At 43.3% G+C, this 18660-nt stretch overlaps 1 pseudogene; it reads right to left on the bottom strand.

Annotated features, from left to right (window-relative positions):
* Window positions 1-903: 903 nt before the first annotated feature.
* Window positions 904-5570, bottom strand: LOC132541422 (GTP-binding nuclear protein Ran, testis-specific isoform-like; annotated as a pseudogene).
* Window positions 5571-18660: the final 13090 nt, after the last annotated feature.

Below are 18660 nucleotides of genomic sequence, written 5' to 3'. Positions count from 1 at the left end.
GAGTCTTGTGAGTTATTTTATTTTACTGAAATACAACTTTATTCTGATTCTAAATGTCTTGTGAGTTATTTTACTTTATTTTATTTCTTTGAAATACAACTTTATTCTGATTCTAAATGTAAAGGAATGGGAATGACAGTAACAAACAAGATCTCACCACTGAATATTATGATGTGACTAGAGCAGTCTCAGATTTGAAACTCAAGGAGGGAACATGTGGTCTGGGAGGTGGTGCAGTGATAAGGCTTTGGACTCTCAAGCATGAGGTCCTGAGTTCGATCCCCGGCAGCACATGTGCCACAGTGATGTCTGGTTCTTTCTCTCTCCTTCTATCTTCTCATGAATAAATAAATAAAATATTTTTTTTTAAAAAGAAGGGAACAGCTGTATTCCAAAACAGCTAAATATGTGGTCCAAAAAAAAAAAAAAAAAAAAGGATTTTAACTCACATTCACTCTGAGGCCCATCCATCTTCAGCATCCGAAAGGTTAAGCACAGGTTCTGCTTAGCTATATAATAAAGTTGCAAACACGCTGCACCACTGACATCACAGGACAGTTGCCTATAAACTAGACTTCTTTCTTTTTTTAGTTTTTTCATATTTATTTCTTTTCCCTTTTGTTGCCCTTGTTGTTTTATTGTTGTAGTTATTATTGTTGTTGTTATTGATGTAGTCGTTGTTGGATAGGACAGAGAAATGGAGAGAGGAGGGGAAGACAGAGATTGGAAGAGAAAGACACCTGCAGACCTGCTTCACCTCCTGTGAAGTGACTCCCCTGCTGGTGAGGAGCAGGGGGTTCGAACCAGGATCCTTATACCAGTCCTTGTGCTTTGCTTAGCCCACTGTGCTACTGCCAACTCCCCAAAACTAGATTTCTGATGCTGGGCTCCAGCTTCCTCTCCTCACAGGTCATCAACCTTGTCTGGGAAAGCAGTTGTCTGAGCGACTCCAAGTCCTGTTCATCCTGTGCTGCCAAAGCTGTGCCCATGACCACCTCTGGGGGGGGGGATAAAGTAGGAATAGCAACCAACTCCAATCAGTTTCCTAGCCAGTCAGAGGAAGGGGTTCTCCAAATTGTATGTAACTCTTGATGTCACATCAAACATTATAATAGCACACTGTAGTAACCATGTAGTAACCATCCCACAACCCCCTGAACTTCTGTCTGGCCGTGTCCCACATATTGAACTTGATGGGCCCGCTGTTGGTATGGAACTCAAGGGAGCGCACCTCCACGCCCAGGGTGGCAATGTACTTCTCAAACTTGCCTGTCAGATGGTGCTTGAAGAACATGGTCTTCTAGGTGCAGCTATCACTGACCAGGAACCCCTGTGTTACCATGCTGCACCTTCTAGAAGCATCTGCAGCCCATGGGACTGAGGGATCATGAGGTCTTTTTTTTTTTTTTGCCTCCAGGGCTGTCGCTGGGGCTCAGTGCCTGCACTACGAATCCACTGCTCCTGGAGGCCATTTCCCCCCATTTTTGTTGTTGTTATTGTTGTTATAACTATTGTTATTGTTATTGGATGAGACAGAGAGAAATCGAGAGAGGAAAGGAAGACAAAGAGGGGAGAGAAGGATAGACATCTACTGACTTGCTTCACCTCCCGTGAAGCGACCCCTGTGCAGGTGGGGAGCTGGGGGTTCAAACCCGGATCCCTGTGTCAGTCCTTGAGCTTTGTGCCATGTGCGCTTAACCCATTCCACTATCGCCTGACTCTGTGAGTTCTCTATATATGTTGACTATCAGCCTTTTGGTGTGTGACCAAAAAAAAAAATCTTATCAACATGAGCTCCAAGTTTGATTTCTAGCATAGCATATACCAGAGAGATGCTCTGGTTCAACTCTTCTCATCTATAATTAATATATATATATGCACACACAAGGTTCAAGCCCCTCCCTGGTCCCCATCTGCAGGGGAAAAACTTCACAAGCAATAGAGTAAGGCTGCAGGTGTCTCTCTTCTCTCTCTCCCTCTCTCTCTCCTCCCTGTTCTCAATTTTTCTGTCTCTGTCTAATAACACACACACACATATGTTGCCTTGAACCAAAGAAATAGCCAATGGGATAGTGTGCATATGTATATGTGTGTGTGTGCCTTGTCATATGCACAGGTTCGAACCTAAATACCACATGAGCGGTGCTGCGACCCTGAAGGAAGATCCAGTGCCATGATGTCTCTCCCTTAATTTCTGAATAAAAGTATCCCAAGAGTGGTGAAATTATGCTTGTGGGAGTCCCTGGCAGAAAAGAAAAAAGAAAATCTTGCCTTGCTGGATTCTTTCCTAAGCTTTCTATCTAGTTTGCATAGAAATAACTTAGTTTGTCTTCTCACTTTTATTTCCTTAATTTATAGGACAGGCAAATAAATCACTCCCATGATGAATTGCATGAGAGACAGCAGAACAAGCCCCAGAGACCAGGAGAGTCTCCTGTGAGGGCCGCTAAGCACCATGAGGTAAGACCCACTTAGACTATTTGTGGTGCTATGGGCCTGGAACCTTTAAGCCCCTCATTTGTCTCATTTTATTTTTCTTTCAAAATGTTCATATTGATTAAATTCCTGAACTGGAATTTGAGGTAATCATGGGGATCATTTATACATTTTTAAAATATTTTTTATTTATTTGTGGGGTAAGCAAAGCAGCACTTTAGCACATGCAATGCTAGGGATTGAACATGGAACCTGATGCTTGGGGAGTCCAGTTCTTTATCACTGCACCACCTTCCAGGACACCATATGAAATATTTCATTCACCATTAGAAATCATGTTTTTCACTAAACAGAACTTTGACTGGAGTTGGTGTATTGCACCAAAGTAAAAGACTGGGGTGAGGGAGTCGGGTGGTAGCGCAGCGGGTTAAACGCACATGGCGCAAAGCTCAAGGACCGATGTAAGGATCCCGGTTTGAGCCCCTGGCTCCCCACCTGCAGGGGAGTCGCTTCACAGGCAGTGAAGCAGGTCTGCAGGTGTCTATCTTTCTCTCCCCCTCTGTCTTCCCCTCCTTCATTTCTCTGTCCTATTCAATAACAACAACAATAATACCTACAACAATAAAATAACAAGGGTAACAAAAGGGAATAAATAAATATTTTAAAAATTATTAAAAAAAAAAAGACTGGGGTGGGTGGATGGGTGGGGAGGAGTTCAAGTCCTGGAACAGGATGGCAGAGGACCTAGTGGGGGTTGTATTGTGTGGAAATATGAGAAATTTTATGCATGTACAAACTATTGTATTTACTCTCAACTGTAAAACATTAATCCCTCAATGAAATAAAAAAAGAAATAATGTTTTTTTAATCTATCTGTATAATTTTTATTTTTTGCCTCCATGGTTATTTAATTATTATTTTTACTTTTATTGTTGCATCCAGAATTATCACTGGGGCTTGGTGCCAGTGCTACAAATCCACTACTCCTGTTAACCATTAGCCATTTTATTATTATTATTATTATTATTATTATCATTAGATAGGATAGAGAGAAACTGAGAGGGGAGGGAGAGTTAGATAGAAAGATAGAGACCTGTAGACCTGCTTCACAGCTTGTGAAGCTTTCATCCCTGCAGGTGGGGATCTGGGGACTTGAAACTGGATCCTTTTTTGGGTTCTTGTGCTTAGTACTATGTGCTTAAATGGGTATGCCACTGCCTGGTCCTTTATCTGTTATTTGTTTGTTTGTTTTTACTAGACTCCGACTTACCTCTAGCTTATGGTGGTGCACGGATTTGAACCTGTGATGTCAGAACCTCAGGCAGGAAAGTCTGTTGCAGAACCATTATGCTGTCTCCCCCATCCTTTCTTTACTTATTGTTTTAGACACTCACCAATCTAGTCATCTCAAGGGCTTTACCTATATGGACCAACATTTTAAGTTAGAAAGAAGACACCAAAAACTGAACCTTCCTCTACCTCCAGTGTAGCGGGTATTGGACCTGGATCACACCCAGGGCAAGAGACATGCTATTAAGGTAAGCTGTTTTTGCTGGCCCAGGATCCTGCTTTTAAAGTCCTGGAAACTTATTTAGCTAAAATTTAACATGTACTTTATATTGGTGTACATTTCTGAAGAAACACAAAAGCAGATGGAAATAGGCGGAACATTTACAGACACACACACACACATATATATACATATGTATATGTATATATGTATATATATATATACATACATTTCTTTTTTTTTCTTTTTTTGCCTCCAGGGTTATTGCTGGGGCTCAGTGCCTGCACTCAAATCCACTGCTCCTGGAGGCCATTTTCCCCTTTTGTTGCCCTTGTTTATCCTTGTTGTTGTTATTATTGTTGTTGTTATTGCTGTCATTGTTGTTGGATAGGACAGAGAGAAATGGAGAGAGGAGGGGAAGACAAAAATGGGGAGAGAAAGATAGACACCTGCTGAGCTGCTTTACTGCCTGTGAAGTGACCTCCCTGTAGGTGTGGAGCCAGCTGCTCTAACTGGGATCCTTGAGCCATCATTGCACTTTGTATCATGTGGGCTTAACCTGCTGTGCTCTGCCCAACCCCCCATTTCTTCATTTAAAAAACAAATTATTTGTGTATTTACTTATTGAATAGAGACAGAGAGAAACTGAGAGCAGAGGGGGAGGTAGAAAATGAGAGAGACAGAGAGACATCTGCAGTAGTACTTCACCACTCCTGAAGCTTTCCACCTCCAGGTGAGGACCAGAGACTTGAACCCAGGTCCATGTGCACTATGATGTGTGTGCTTAACCAGGTGTGCTGCCTCCTGTCCCCTCCTTTAATTTTATCTATGTATTTACTTATTAGATAGAGACAGAGAGAAATTGAATGGGGGGGGGAGGTAGAGAGGGAGAGAGACTGAGAGCACCCATTTCTGTAATTATGAAAAGAATAGAAAAGTGTAGGTTTTCAGTTGTCTTTCATTTTCAGAACTCATTATCAGACCCCATTATTTATTTTCATTGAGATAACTTTCTGGCATAATCCTGTGTTTGACTCTGGAGACTCTGAAGTGCTGAATCCAAACAAAACTTTGTTTATTTATTTATTTTTCCCTACACTTCAGCAAGCAGCATAATTTTAGTCTAAAGAACCCAAGAAGAAAGGGGGGAGATCTTTTCACTGTGCATAATTGAAACTAGCAAAAAAAAAAGACTGTTTACTGGGGACCTTGTAGTCCTAATTAAAAGGTTGGGGTCTTGGAGGCTGACAATGGGTCCCCTCCAGAGTGGCTGTGATGGGGTGTTGTTTGGGGGCATTTTAATGCTAATAAAGTCATTTACTTTAAGCTGTCCACTTCATATCTGGGCAGATTGTTCTTCCTGAGTGTTTACCTCAGCAGTGCTTAGCTCAGGGTTGAAAGTGGGTGACTCTGGGGATGCTCTTTGCTCTCCTAGAGGCTGGGGGCTGCAGTGATCAGCTCAGTGGGCAGAGTGGCAGCCCTTCTGCTCCTTGTACCTGTTGATTCCCATTGTGGGGTGCAGTTTGGGCACTCTGGTTTTCACCTTGGGTAAGAAGTCAGCTGGTCCTGCTGTTAGTGCTGGGTTTGACATCTGACAGATGTGTCTCTGGGAGGCTGCTGTCATTCCTGTTAGCTAAGCAAGACCTCGCTGCTTGGTGCACAGAGAATACTGTGTGGGACTCCAGCCTTACATCAAAGACACTTTATGGCAGGCAACCTGCAGACTGGAGGCAAAATATGCCAGTCTTCCTCATTCTGGGGTTAAATTGGTTTGTTTGTGAATAGTTTAAGTGGAGATGCAGTCTAATAAAACTTAGACTGTTTGTTTGAACAAATCTGGATTATGGGGGCTGGGTAGTGGCACAACCAGTTGAGCTCACACATGTTACCAGGCACAAGGACCCGGGTTCAAAACCCCAGTCCCCATCTGTAGGGGGAAAGCTTCACAAGCAGTGGACCAGGGCTGCAGGTGTCTTTTTTTCTCCTTATATTCCCCACGTCTCTGGATTTTTCTGTATCTTTATCCAGTAAATGAATAAATAAATAAATTTTTAAAAAGAAAGAAAAACATGGGTCAGCTCACTGGAGTCTTTGCATACAATGATGAAACATGCAGACTTTTAGTGACAATCTTCTAGGATGGCCTTCTGGTGTCTTTCATTTGTTAAGTAGGGTGAGGGAGACAGCATAACAGCTACGCGAAAAGATTCTCCTGCCTAAGGCTCCAAAGTTCCAGGTTTAGTTCCTAGCACTACCATCAGCCACAGCTGAGCAGGGTTATGGGAGAGAGGGCTGGGGGAGGGAGAAAGGGAAAAGAGAAAAGAAGGAAAGCAAGGAGGGACTATAGGGTGACTATAGGTTAGTCACCACATTCAGTTTCTTTTTGTTTGTTTCTCTTTAATTAAAATACGATTGCATTATACATTTCCAATGTGAGTCTTAAAAAGCAACATGTCATCAATTGTGCTTTGATTTATTCTCCCTTTCCAGGATCCTGTTCATGTCTTTCCCTTCTGATGACTACTAGCTGATCTTATAGTCCCCAAAATTATTTTCTTCTCCTCTCCTCCCTTTCCTCCCTTCCTTTCCCCTCTCCTGCTCTCCCCTCCCCCCTCCTTTTCTCTTCTTTTTTATTTTTTTTCTTCTTTATTTGACAGAATAGAAAGAAATTGAGAGGGGAGGGTGAGATAGAGAGGTAGAAAGACAGAGACACACCTATACTACTTGCTTCACAGCTCATGAAGTTCCTCCCCTGCAGGTGGGGAGTGGAAGTTCAAACATGGGTCTTTGTGCATGATGTGGTGTATACTTAGCCAGGTGTCAGGTGCACCACTACCTGTTCCTCCCCTCTCCTTTTTTTTTTTTTTCTTACCAGAGCCCTGCTCAGCTCTGGCTTATAGTGGTGCAGGGGAACTTGAGACCTGGAAGCCTCAGACAAGAAAGTCTATTTGTATAACCATTATACTATTTTCCCCACCCCCAAACCTATTATTCCTTTTATTGAGTTGCTGTGTTTTCATTTTATACTACACACCAGGGAGCATATGTAATGTTTATTTTTGCCCCACCTGACTTCTCTCACTTAGCATAATACCTGTCTATCTATGTTGTCACAAATGGTAGGATATCACTTTTTTTTTCACCTGGTTTATCTCTGGGGCTTTATGAATCCACTGCTCCTCGTGGCAAAATTTCCCCCCTATTTTATTTGACAAAGCAAAGAGAAATTGAGAGGGTAGCAGGAGATAGAGAGGGAGAAAGAAAGACACCTACAGACCTGCTTCATCACTCATGAAGCATCCCCCCTCCAGAAGGAGACCTGGGACTCGAACCCGGGTCCTTGTGCATATCAATGTATGTTCTTAGCCAGATGTACCACCTTGCATCATGTCTTGTACTGTCTACAAGATTCCATAATGATGATGATGATGAGTCTACAAACTGAATTCACTCACCCAGGCCCACAGAGTGTTTCAACCTGACCATAATTCCAGAGACCAATCTTCTAAGCCTTGTCACCTAAGATGGAAGAGCAGTGCCGTCTTAACTATCACCAAGGAACAGAAGAATAGGTAGGGGAATACAAGACTTAAATATCACAAGACAGGGTACTGGTTTCCTTTCTTCTGGCCATAAAATGTCACCTCATTGACCACTGCTCAGAAACTTAGATGCTCTGAGATAGTTAGGAGGAGGAGGAGGAGGAGGAGGAGGAGGAGGAGGAGGAGGGGGAGGAGGAGGATCTCAATCAGTAGTAAAGTCCTGTCGGTAAAGAGTATGGCTGAGAAAGATGCTGTCCTTAGTAACTGTCAATCTTCAGCCCTGAGTAGTGGCATAGTGGGTAAAGTCTTGAACTATCTAATGCGAGGGTCTGTGTTCCATAGTAATGTTCTGATTCTCTCTCTCATAAATAAACAAATAAATAAGTAAATATCAACCATCAGAAGACTAGACAAGATGTTGCCATAAGATCATGATGGGCCCAGAAAGAGGGAATAGTGGAGAAGATGGCTACTAAGTTCAGGGGACAAAAGCAAAGACTGTGGAGTCCAGCACACTTAGACTTGCACCACAGGCTTCTTGAGTGACTTTGGAAAAATGACCTTCCCTCTCTGAGTCCTATGTTTCCTCATCCTCTTAAAAGAAATGAATGCTGCCGAGCTGTCTTTCTAGCATTTACAGAAATTAAAATGAGGGCTTTTGTAAGGAACCAAGAAAGCAAACATCAAGAACATAATAAATGTTGATTTTCTTCCTTCCTCCTGGGAGATTAGAGAAAAGCCAATTCACTTTGCTCAAATGCATATAAAAAGGGTTCAAGCAACTTCCTAACAATAAGGATCTTTGTTGATAGGTATACAAACCAACAATCAAGAGGAGATCGTGGCCAGGGGCATCCTTATCTGGCTTTCAGATCAGCCTCATCTTTGGGCTCTCCTCCTAGAACAGCAGCTGAGGCTCTGGGTAGAGACTTCGTGGCTCCTCTTGAGGTGACACCCCCCCCCTCCCCTGACTCCACCGCATGCTGGGCAACAAAGGGTCTTGAGGGGAACTAAGTCCCCTCTTGGTGTTCCCTTTGTCATTGACATAAGGATCAAATCTTAGAGGGAGAGAGAGCTTGGGGTTCAAGAATGACAGTGATGCAGTTCAGACTTCCTGCATACTATGAAATAAGAAAGGGAGGAGCCACTCACAAAATTCACAGTTTCCAGAATCCAAAGGCTCTCCCATCCCAAATCCAAAAAGCTGTTGTTGAAAATGCTGAATCCTCTCTCATCAGTATCATGTTGCTCACTGAGACAGTTGATGTTTTTAGCTTTTTATTTCTTCTTCTTTTTTGAATATGCATTTTCTTTATTTTAATGAGAGAGAGAGAGAGGGAGAGAGAGAGAAACACTGTTCAGCTCTGGCCCATGGTGGAGATTGAACCTGGGACCTCAGAGCCTCAGGCTTGAAAGTCTTTTTTAAATATTTTATTTATTTATTAGTGAGAAAGATAGGAGGAGAGAGGGAAAGAACCAGACATCACTCTGGTACATGTGCTGCTGGGGACTGAACTCGGGACCTCATGCCTGAGAACCTAATGCTTTATCCATTGCGCCACCTACCAGACCACTGCTTGAAAGTCTTTTATAGAACCGGTATGCTGTCTTTACCAACCAGCTTTTCATTTTCTATATTCTGTGTTTTTCCAATGCAGGTAGTGAAACAAAACAAAACAAACAAACAAAAAACACTTTCAGGTTTTCCATTGTAAGGAGTTGGGTTTTGTTGCAAAGGAGCTGGGTTCCATTCAGGGCTTGATGTTAACTGGGTACTGCACCTCTTCTTGCTGTAAGGTGCATCGAGATGCTGGGAGAGTCCTGCATGGCCTGACTTTCTCACATTGTGCAGAGCAATGTCTCACTCCAACAGACCAGTTAACCTACACCCTACATGCCCACTTTCCTCCACCTCTGTTTCATCATTGGTGTTAATTTTATTATTGTTATTATTATTTCAAGTCACCCAAACTTGAAAAATATGCAGCTTTATACAACTCTAACTCTGAAATCTCTGCAGAGATATTCTTTATCATTGTGATTTCAAAAGAGCAAAGGAATTGAATAGGGATTGGCTTGTTTTTCTTTTTTCTTTCTATTTTTTGTTGTTGTTTGTTTGTTTGTTTCATTTTGTTTTCCCTTCCACAGTTATCACTGGGGTTTGGTGCTGGCACTACAAATCTACTGCTCCTGGTGGCTTTTTTCCCCCCATTTTACTGGAAATGACAGAGAGAAATTGAGAGGAGAGGGGGAGATAAAGAGGGGTTTGGGTGGTAGTGCAGTGGGTTAAACACACATGTTATGAAGCACAAGGACCAGTGTAAGGATCCTGGTTCAAGGCCCTGGCTCCCCACCTGCAGGAGGGTTGCTTCACCAGCAGTGAAGCAGGTCTGCAGGTGTCTATCTTTCTCCCCCCCTTCTTCCTCTCCCCTCCTCTCCATTTCTCTCTGTCCCATCCAGAGGCAACAATAATAACAAAGGCAACAAAATGGGGGCATGGCCTCCAGGAGCAGTGGATTTGTAGTACAGGCACCGAGCCCCAGCAATAACCTTGGAGGCAAAGAGAGAGAAAGAGAGAAAGAGAGAAAGAGAGAGAGAGAAGACACCTGCAAACCTGCTTGTGAAGCTTCCCCCCTGCAGGTGGGAAGCAGGGACTCGAACCCAGATCTCTGGGCAGGTCCTTGCACTTACCATGTGCACCACTGCCTGGCCTCCTGGTTTGTTTTTCTTTCTTTTTTCTCTCCAGGGGTTCTCTGCTCTGGGCCGACATTTTTTGAGAGATAGAAAGGGAAAGACATGAAAGCACTGAGGCTTCCCCCAGTGTTTTGGCTCAGAGACATGGCAAAGTGGGCACCCTTCCATATGAGCTATTTGGTTGGCCCTGTTTATTTTAGGTCTGAGAGTCTGGGGAAGGAGGCAAGTCTAGGAGTGGCCTTTGACCATCCTTATTACACACACACACACACACACACACACACACACACACACACACACTTCAGCCCTTCCCTCCAGTACATGAGCATAGGCCCATGCAGACAGGCAGTGATATATGTGCAGAATTGGACTGTCTTTCATTTTGGTCCATACTTTAATTCAAAGAAAAGAAAAGAAAAGAAAAGAAAAGAAAAGAAAAGAAAAGAAAAGAAAAGAAAATAACTAAATGTCTCTAGATTTCCATCTGATGATAGCTCTGGGGCCAGATGGTGGGCCAGGGAACTGCAGACACTTGAGTGCTGAGGGAGGGGAGGTTGAGTCTGAGTTATGTGCAGGTACCAGGTGGAGAGGCATCCAGATTAGACCCATAAAAGCCAATTGATCTCCAAAAGTGTGTGCTTTCTGTAGCTGCCTCACCTTCTTAAGAGTGTTATGCTAGGCTTTTGGCCTACCTGGGCGTAGCTGCATAGCCTAGAAGTGATTCTTTATCCACAGAATGAATTCACACAACCACAATGATTTGCTTTTTCTTTTTATAACCTTTCTTTATTTTTTTTATATTTATTTATTTGGTAGAGACAGAGAAATCAAGAGGAAGGAGAAGACAGAGAGGAAGAGAAACTGAGAGAAATGTGCAGTCCTCCTTCACCACTTGTGAAGCTTCCCCCTGCGGGGGCGGGGGGGGCAGGGGGACTAGGGGCTTAAACCCTGGTCCTTGCACATTGTAATATGTGTGCTCAGCCAGGTGCACTACCACCCGACCCCATGGCTTGCTTTTTCTGGGATACCTCTGCTTTCAGTCGTTTGATTGCTCTGTGTTACCTTTCAGATGAAACTCTGCTTCATCCAGCAGTGCAAGGTAGCTTCCATGTACCTGACACACAAACTCTCTTTGTGTGTGTCTCTCTCTGTCTCTCTGCCTCTCTCCTCTCCCTTTCTGTCTTTCTCCTCTCTCTCTCTCTCTCTCTCTCTCTCTCTCTCTCTCTCTGTGTGTGTGTGTGTGTGTGTGTGTGTGTGTGTGTGTGTGTGTGTGTGTAAGAGAGAGAGAGAAAAAACATTGAGCGATCATGACTTTAAATTTCTGTTTATCCTGGAGCCACAAACAAGTTCAGTCATTCTTGGAATTCTCATACAGAACAGGGTGCAATAGTAGGCTCTGTTTACACAACAGTTTCCTTTCCCTCTGGCCCAGGGAGAAAGGGGCTTTCCCTGCAGCCAGTACAAATGCCCACTCCCATTTCTGCTTCTGAAATCCCACAAGCATGCTGGCCAGCTGCCTCCCAGGACCCTTTTCTGTACATGAGCTGGACAGTCAGTCTGACTATTGACAGGACAGATAAGCTGTGCACACATCCCCTCCCTGTCCCATGTCTCCTGTCATTCCTCATTCTCACCTGGCTGTCAATAGAGTAGGCACTCAATCAATACTTATTGATTTGCTTGTGTAATGAGACCAGGCTAAGCTGTACCCTAGTTAATGAATTTGTGTTTTTTAAAGGTTTTGCTTATTAATGAGAAAGATAAGAAGAGACAGAGAGAACCAGACTTCACTCTGGTACATGTGCTGCTGGGGATTGAACTCAGGACTTCCTGCTTGAGAGTCTAATGCTTTATCCACTGTGCTACCTCCCAAACAACAATGATTAAAAATTTTTTTTTAATTATCTCTATTTATTGGATAGAGACTGCCAGAAATTGAGAGAAAGGGGGAGATAGAGAGGGAGAGAGACAGAGAGACACCTGCAGCATTGCTTCGCCACTCGTGAAGCTTTTTCCCTGCATGTGGGGACCAGGGGCTTGAACATATATCCTTGCACATTTTAATATGTGTGCTCAGCCAGGTGCACCACCACCTAGTTAATGAATTTGTTTCCAGCAGGAGGTAAAGCTGACAGATGAGGACTCTGGAAGTCTCTCTGTAGGATGAATGACATTTAAAAGCAGAAATAGTGGGAGTTGGGTGGTAGCACAGCAGGTTAAGCACACGTGGTATGAAGTTCAAGGACCAGCAAAAGGATCCCAGTTTGAGCCCCTGGCTCCCCACCTGCAGGGAAGTTGCTTCACAAGCGGTGAAGAAGGTCTGCAGGTATCTATCTTTCTCTCCCCCTCTTCTCTCGATTTCTCTGTCCTAACAAAGATGACATCAATAACAACAACAATAATAACTACAACAACAATAAAAAACAAGGGCAACAAATAGAAAATAAATATTAAATTTTTTTTAAATTAAAAAATAGCAGAGATAGCGAGGAAAAGAGGGTCATGGCAAGACTGGGGCATCCACTCACTGGTCCCGTCACGGAAGCTGATGGCCTCTTGGGAAAGCTGCAGCCATTGCCTCCTTCTTATCATTCGTTCAGTCTGGGAGATCAACCCACTGACATCTAGGGTTTGTTTCTGACTTGACACTTATTTTTGCTCAGTTGCTTGTATCCACACCTTCTGGTTCAATAGAGAAGGCACTTACTGAGCACCAAGCACTAAGGACTCCCGGGTAGGAGATGAGATGCAGAGGTAAATCTGGCTGGGAAGAAAAGGGAGTAGGACGTGGGCAATATCTGGAAGACAAACGTTGGGCAAAATTGGACCAGCTGCTCTTGAGGTAAGTCCTGCACATGGCTGGCAGCTTGATGACTGTCTTGGGAGCCTCAGAAACAGGCCACACCATGGGGAAGCAAGGAGGTTGTGAAGGTGAGCTTGAATAAGTGAGAGGACCCTGTGGGATTCTCTTAAACATTTGCTGAGGGGGGTTTAGGCAGTGGCACACCTGGTTGAGTGCACATGTTACAATGCACAAGGACCTGAGTTCAAGCCCCTGGCCCCTATGTGTAGGGAAGAAGCTTTTTCTCTGTCTTATCCAATAAATATGGGAAAAAATGGCCGCCAGGAGCCGTGGATTCCCAGTGCCAACAGTGGGCCTCAGCAATAACCTTGGAGAAAAAAAATAGTTAAAAAATAAAATAAAAGGTGGCAGGACACTCACAGTGATCATGGAAACCAATTGCTCTGTCTGGTTGTAGCAGTGGGATGGTGGCTGGGGACGTCTTCTTGGCTGCCACACAGAAGGCTTTAAATTTGGTTTTGAGAACCAACAGAGTGAACCTGAAGAGAAAGACAAACACACAGCAGCTATTCAGAGCTGCCAGTGTTATGCCTGCTAATTGAGAGAGGGTCTAAATGACATCTGCCTGCCGGTGTATAGGAATCTCACTCCTGAGGATTGTTGGCTCAAGTTCCCTCAGATTCCCCCTAGAGAAAATGTTGTCCCAGTCAATCAGGTGGCCGCGGAGTCACCCAGGGAAGCTCAGAAGCTCAGAGTGTCCTCAGGTGTGTACAGTCCTCAGACTGTGTACATGCACACGGCACACTCTCAGACAACATGTCCCCCCCACCAACACTCTCTCTCTCTCTCTCTCTCTCTCTCTCTCTCTCTCTTTTTCTCTCCTTTTCCTCTTTTCTCTTTCTCCCTCCTCCTCATTTTTTCATCACTGGGGCTTTACTGTTCCAGGTTGACTTCTTCAGATAGAAAAGGGGACCAGGCAGTGGTGTACCTGGTGAAGTGCTCACACTACAGTGCACAAGGATCCAGGTTCAAGCCCCTGATTCCTACCTGCAGAGGGAAAGCTTCATTAGTAGTGAAGGAGGTATCTCTCTGTCTCTCTTCCCCTCCCTCTATCACTCCCTACCCCTACCCTCTTGATTTCTGGAAGGCAGCTATGCTCACCACTATACCACCAACGCCTCCTCCCTCTTGATTTCTGACTGTCTCTATCCAATAAATAAATTAAGATAATAAAAAAATTTTTTAAAAGAACTGATTTTAATAAGACTGATAAGAAAAAAAACATGAAATATAACTTCTCAGAAGAGGAAAACAGCACAGAGCAAGAAATTATCGATAGTTAATATTTTTCTTCCTCACAGTTTTGTTATGTGGTTTTCTTATCTTCCTACTACAGAATAAATGGATTGCAAATATTAATTTTTTTTGTCTCCAGGGTTATTGCTGGTGTTTGGTGCCTACACTATGGATCCACTGCTCCTGGAGGTATTTTATCCCTTTTGTTGTCCTTGTTGTTGTTGTTGGACAGGACAGAAAGAAATGGAGAGAGGTGGGGAAGACAGAGAGGGGGAGAGAAAGTTAGACACCTGCAGACTTACTTCACTGCTTGTGAGGTGACCCCCCTTGCAGGGGGAGAGCTGGGGGCTCGAATCGGGATCCTTATGCTAGTCCTTGCGCTTAAGCCACTGCGCTACCTCCCTGCAAATACCATTTTTGTTTGGTAGTGCTTCCTATATTCCAGGTACAATTGAATATCTAACACATTGTTTGCTCTTTCTTCTCCCTTATAGTATTTATCTCAGTTGTAGCAATACCATTATTGGTGTAATCTATGACCTTTTAAAATCTTTTAAAAAAAATTTCTTTTGGATAGAGACAGAGAGAAATTGACAGAGGAGGGGAGATATAGAGAGAAGGAGACAAAGAGACACCTGCAGCCCTGCTCCACCACTCAGGAAGATTTTTCTCTGCAGGAGGGGGCTGGGTGTTTGAACCTGGGTCCTTGTGCACTGTACCATGTGAACTCAACCAGGTGCACCACCACTTGAACCCAATCTATGACTTTCTTATGAGCCTTGATGCCTGCACAGCTCTACCACTGTTCCCTATGGTTACTCCTTGCCCCCCTTTCTTCCCTTCTCTCATTTTATTTTATTTTATTTATTTTATTTTACTTTTCATTGCCACCAGGGCTATTGCTATAGCTCAATGACAGCACTACAATATCCACCGCTCCCCAGTGGCTATTTTTTTCCTTTGCCTCTTTTCCTTTCTGTTTTATTTGATAGAACAGAGAGAAATTGAGGGGGAAAGGGAAGACAGAGAGAAAAAGAAAAAGAGACACCTACAAACTTGCTTCATTGTTCATCAAGCTCCCCCCTCCCCATAGGTGGAATATGGAAGCCTTCCTTTCCTCCTTCTTTCTTTTCGACAGAGGATAAGAGACAGAGCAGAGACACCTGTATAATTCTACAGTGTGTGTCCACACCTGCAGCCCTACTTTACTACTCGTGAAGCTTCCCTCTGTAGGTGGGGACCAGGGGCTTGAACCTGGGTCCTTGTGCACTATAACATTCAAACAGGTGTATGACCACCTGGCCCCTTATATTATTATTATTAATTATTATTATTATTTTATTTATTTATTTATTGTACAGAGGCAGCCAGAAATTAAGAGGGGAGGGAGAGATAGATAGAGAGACAGAGACAGAGAGACACCTACAGCCCTGCTTCACCACTTGTGAAGCTTCCCCCCTGTAGGTTAACCCAGATCCTTGCACACTGTAATATGGGTACTTAACTAGGTGTATCACAGCCACATCCCTATTTCCCCCTTTGTAAGATAATGATTTCACTGTTAACTGAGACCGAGAAATCACACAGTCAAAACTGTTTTTGAGTCACCAAGTATGTATGTTTAGGGTGGGCTCTGTATCATTCATTCTGCGACATGTATCCACAGTCTGTGCAAAAAGGTCCACTGGAGCTAACCAGGGCACAACCTACTTTAATGCATACAGAGAGCTATGTAAGGTGAACCAGATGGCAAGGTCTCTGCCTAAGTGGGACTCCCAGCCTCCAGGAAGGGGCTCACATATGTGGGGTCCATGCAGCCAGCATGACTGAGCTGCCCTGAGGTGGAAAGTGTCATGCTGAGGCTCAGGAGGGGCTATTCATCAGTGTAGGGGCAGGGACTGGTGGAGGATGGTGTCTGTTGGAGGAACTGACACATGTATTGAGATCTGCAGTACAAGACAGTTCAAGGGAGGGTTGGGGGGAGTGGATATTCATCCACCTAGAGGGAACAAATACCCTTGAAAGAACATGCAGATTCTTACTGTTTTTCTCTCTCTTTTTTTAAATCATAGAGAGTGGGACATGAACATCATCTTGTTTTATTTCTTTTTTTTAAAATCTTTATTGGGGGATTAATGATTTATAGTCCACAGTAAAATACAATAGTTTCTACATGCATAACATTTCCACATAACTATACAACTCCCACTAGGTCCTCCTCTGTCATCATGTTCCAGGACCTGATCCCTCCCTCCATCCCCTGAGTCTTTTACTTTGGTGAAATACACCAACTCCGGTCCAAGCTCTGCTTAGTGTTTTCCCTTTTGATCTAGCTTTTCAACTTCTGCCTGTGAATGAGATCATCCCATATTCATTCTTCTGTTTCTGATTTATCTCACTTAACATGATTCCTTCAAGCTCTATCCAAGATATAGGCTATATCCCTGATGAACACTGAGGCAAAGATCCTGAACAAGATCTTAGCAAATTGAATACAACACCATATCAAGAGAATAATTCACTAAGACTAAGTGGGACTCATCCCTATGAAGCAGGAATGGTTCATAGGTGAAGAAGGTGAAATCATCAATGTTAATAGCTGAGTAGTATTCCATTATGTATATATACCACGAGAACACGCAGATTCTACCGTGCTCACAATGTAACAAAGGGGTTGAAAAATGCTCTGAAGGCATGAGTGTGACTTAAGGAAGAGAGAAACAGAGATGTCACAGGTAGAGACACCTGCATCCCTGCTCCACTATTTCGGAGCTTTCCTCCTGCAGGTAGGGATGGGGACTTGAACCCAGGTCCTTGTACATGTAACGTGTGGTCAACCATGTACACCACAGCCCACCACATCATTAACTTTTCTTTCTTCTTTCTCCCTTTCTTTTTTTTTCTCTCTCTTTCTTCCTTTCTTCCTCTCTTTAATTTTTTTCTCTCAGTTTCCCCCACTCCTGTCACCAAAGTTCTGTGTCTTCATCACCACCCCCATAGATAACCACTAAGGTTTTCCCACAGTCTTGGAAATAGGTTGACTTTTTTTTTCACATTCGTATACTCAATTCTCTGTATTCTGCATATGAGTGACACCATTCTGTAGCTGTCCTTCAGTTCCTTACTTGCTTCACTGAGCATAATCTCCAATTCCATCCACTTTATACCAAAGGACACAACATCATCCCTTTTTATTGCTGTGTAAGACTCTGGTGAGTATGTTCCATAACTTTTTTATCCAGTCATTTGTTGAAGGGCATTTTGGTTGTTTCCATGTTTTTGCTTTTGTGAATAAAGATACTGTGAACATAGGGGTGCATATATCTCTTTGAATCTGTGTTATTGTATCTTTTGGGTATAGTGGAATTGTTGGGTCATATGGCATTTGTACTTGTATTTGTTTAAAGATTCTCCATACTGTTCTCCAAAGTGGTTGTATTACTAAGTTTTCTAAGCATTCATTTTTGGTCGGGGCAATTTTTATTAAATCTGTAAAACATAGATTAGTAAATCTAACTTACTACTTTGCTACAATTCATTCTTTCATTTATTCAATAACCCTTTGCTGTGTTTCCTGTACCAGATTCTGCTAAAAATATAATAGCAAATAGCATAGACCCACCCATCATATCCTGAAACTTGATGCATAATAATATATATTTTATTTATTTATTATTGCATAGAGAGGGAAAGAAATGGAGAGGGGAGGGAGGATAGAAATAGGGAGACAGAGAAACACCTGCAGCTCTGCTTCACCACTTGTGAAGCTTCTCCCCTGCAGGTAGGGACCATGAGCTTGTACCCTGGTCCTTAAGGATAGTGGTAAGTGCAGTCTACCAGATGTGCAACCATCCAGCTAATCCTTAACCATATTAAGAATTTTAAAATATATATTTATTTATTCCCTTTTGTTGCCCTTGTTGTTTTATTGTTGTTAAGATTGTTGTTGTTGGATAGGACAGAGAGAAATGGAGAGAGGAGGGGAAGATAGAGAAGGGGAGAGAAAAAGAGACATCTACAGACCTGCTTCACCGCCTGTGAAGCGACTCCCATGTAGGTGGGGAGCCGGGGGCTCGAACCGGGATCATTGGGCCGGTCCTTGTGCTTTGCGCCATCTGCGCTTAACCTACTGAGCTATGCCCGACTCCCTGCTAGCATAACTTTTATGCGAAAGACTTCCATGCCTGAGGCTCTGAGGTCCTAAATTCAATCCCCAGCACCACCAGTGTTAAGCAGTGTTCTAGAATTTATAAATATATAATGATTCGTCCTCACTTGCAGGGGGAAAGCTCTGCAAGTGGTGAAGCAGAGCTGCAGGTATCTCTTTGTTTCTCTTCCTCTCTAATTCCCTCTCCCCTCTCCTTTATTTCTGTTTCTAT

The sequence above is a fragment of the Erinaceus europaeus genome, chromosome 1, assembly GCF_950295315.1.
Source record: "Erinaceus europaeus chromosome 1, mEriEur2.1, whole genome shotgun sequence".
Classification (NCBI taxonomy): domain Eukaryota; kingdom Metazoa; phylum Chordata; class Mammalia; order Eulipotyphla; family Erinaceidae; genus Erinaceus; species Erinaceus europaeus.
The sequence above is the reverse complement of the archived record's forward strand: the minus strand, read 5'-3'. Positions and strand labels throughout refer to the sequence as shown.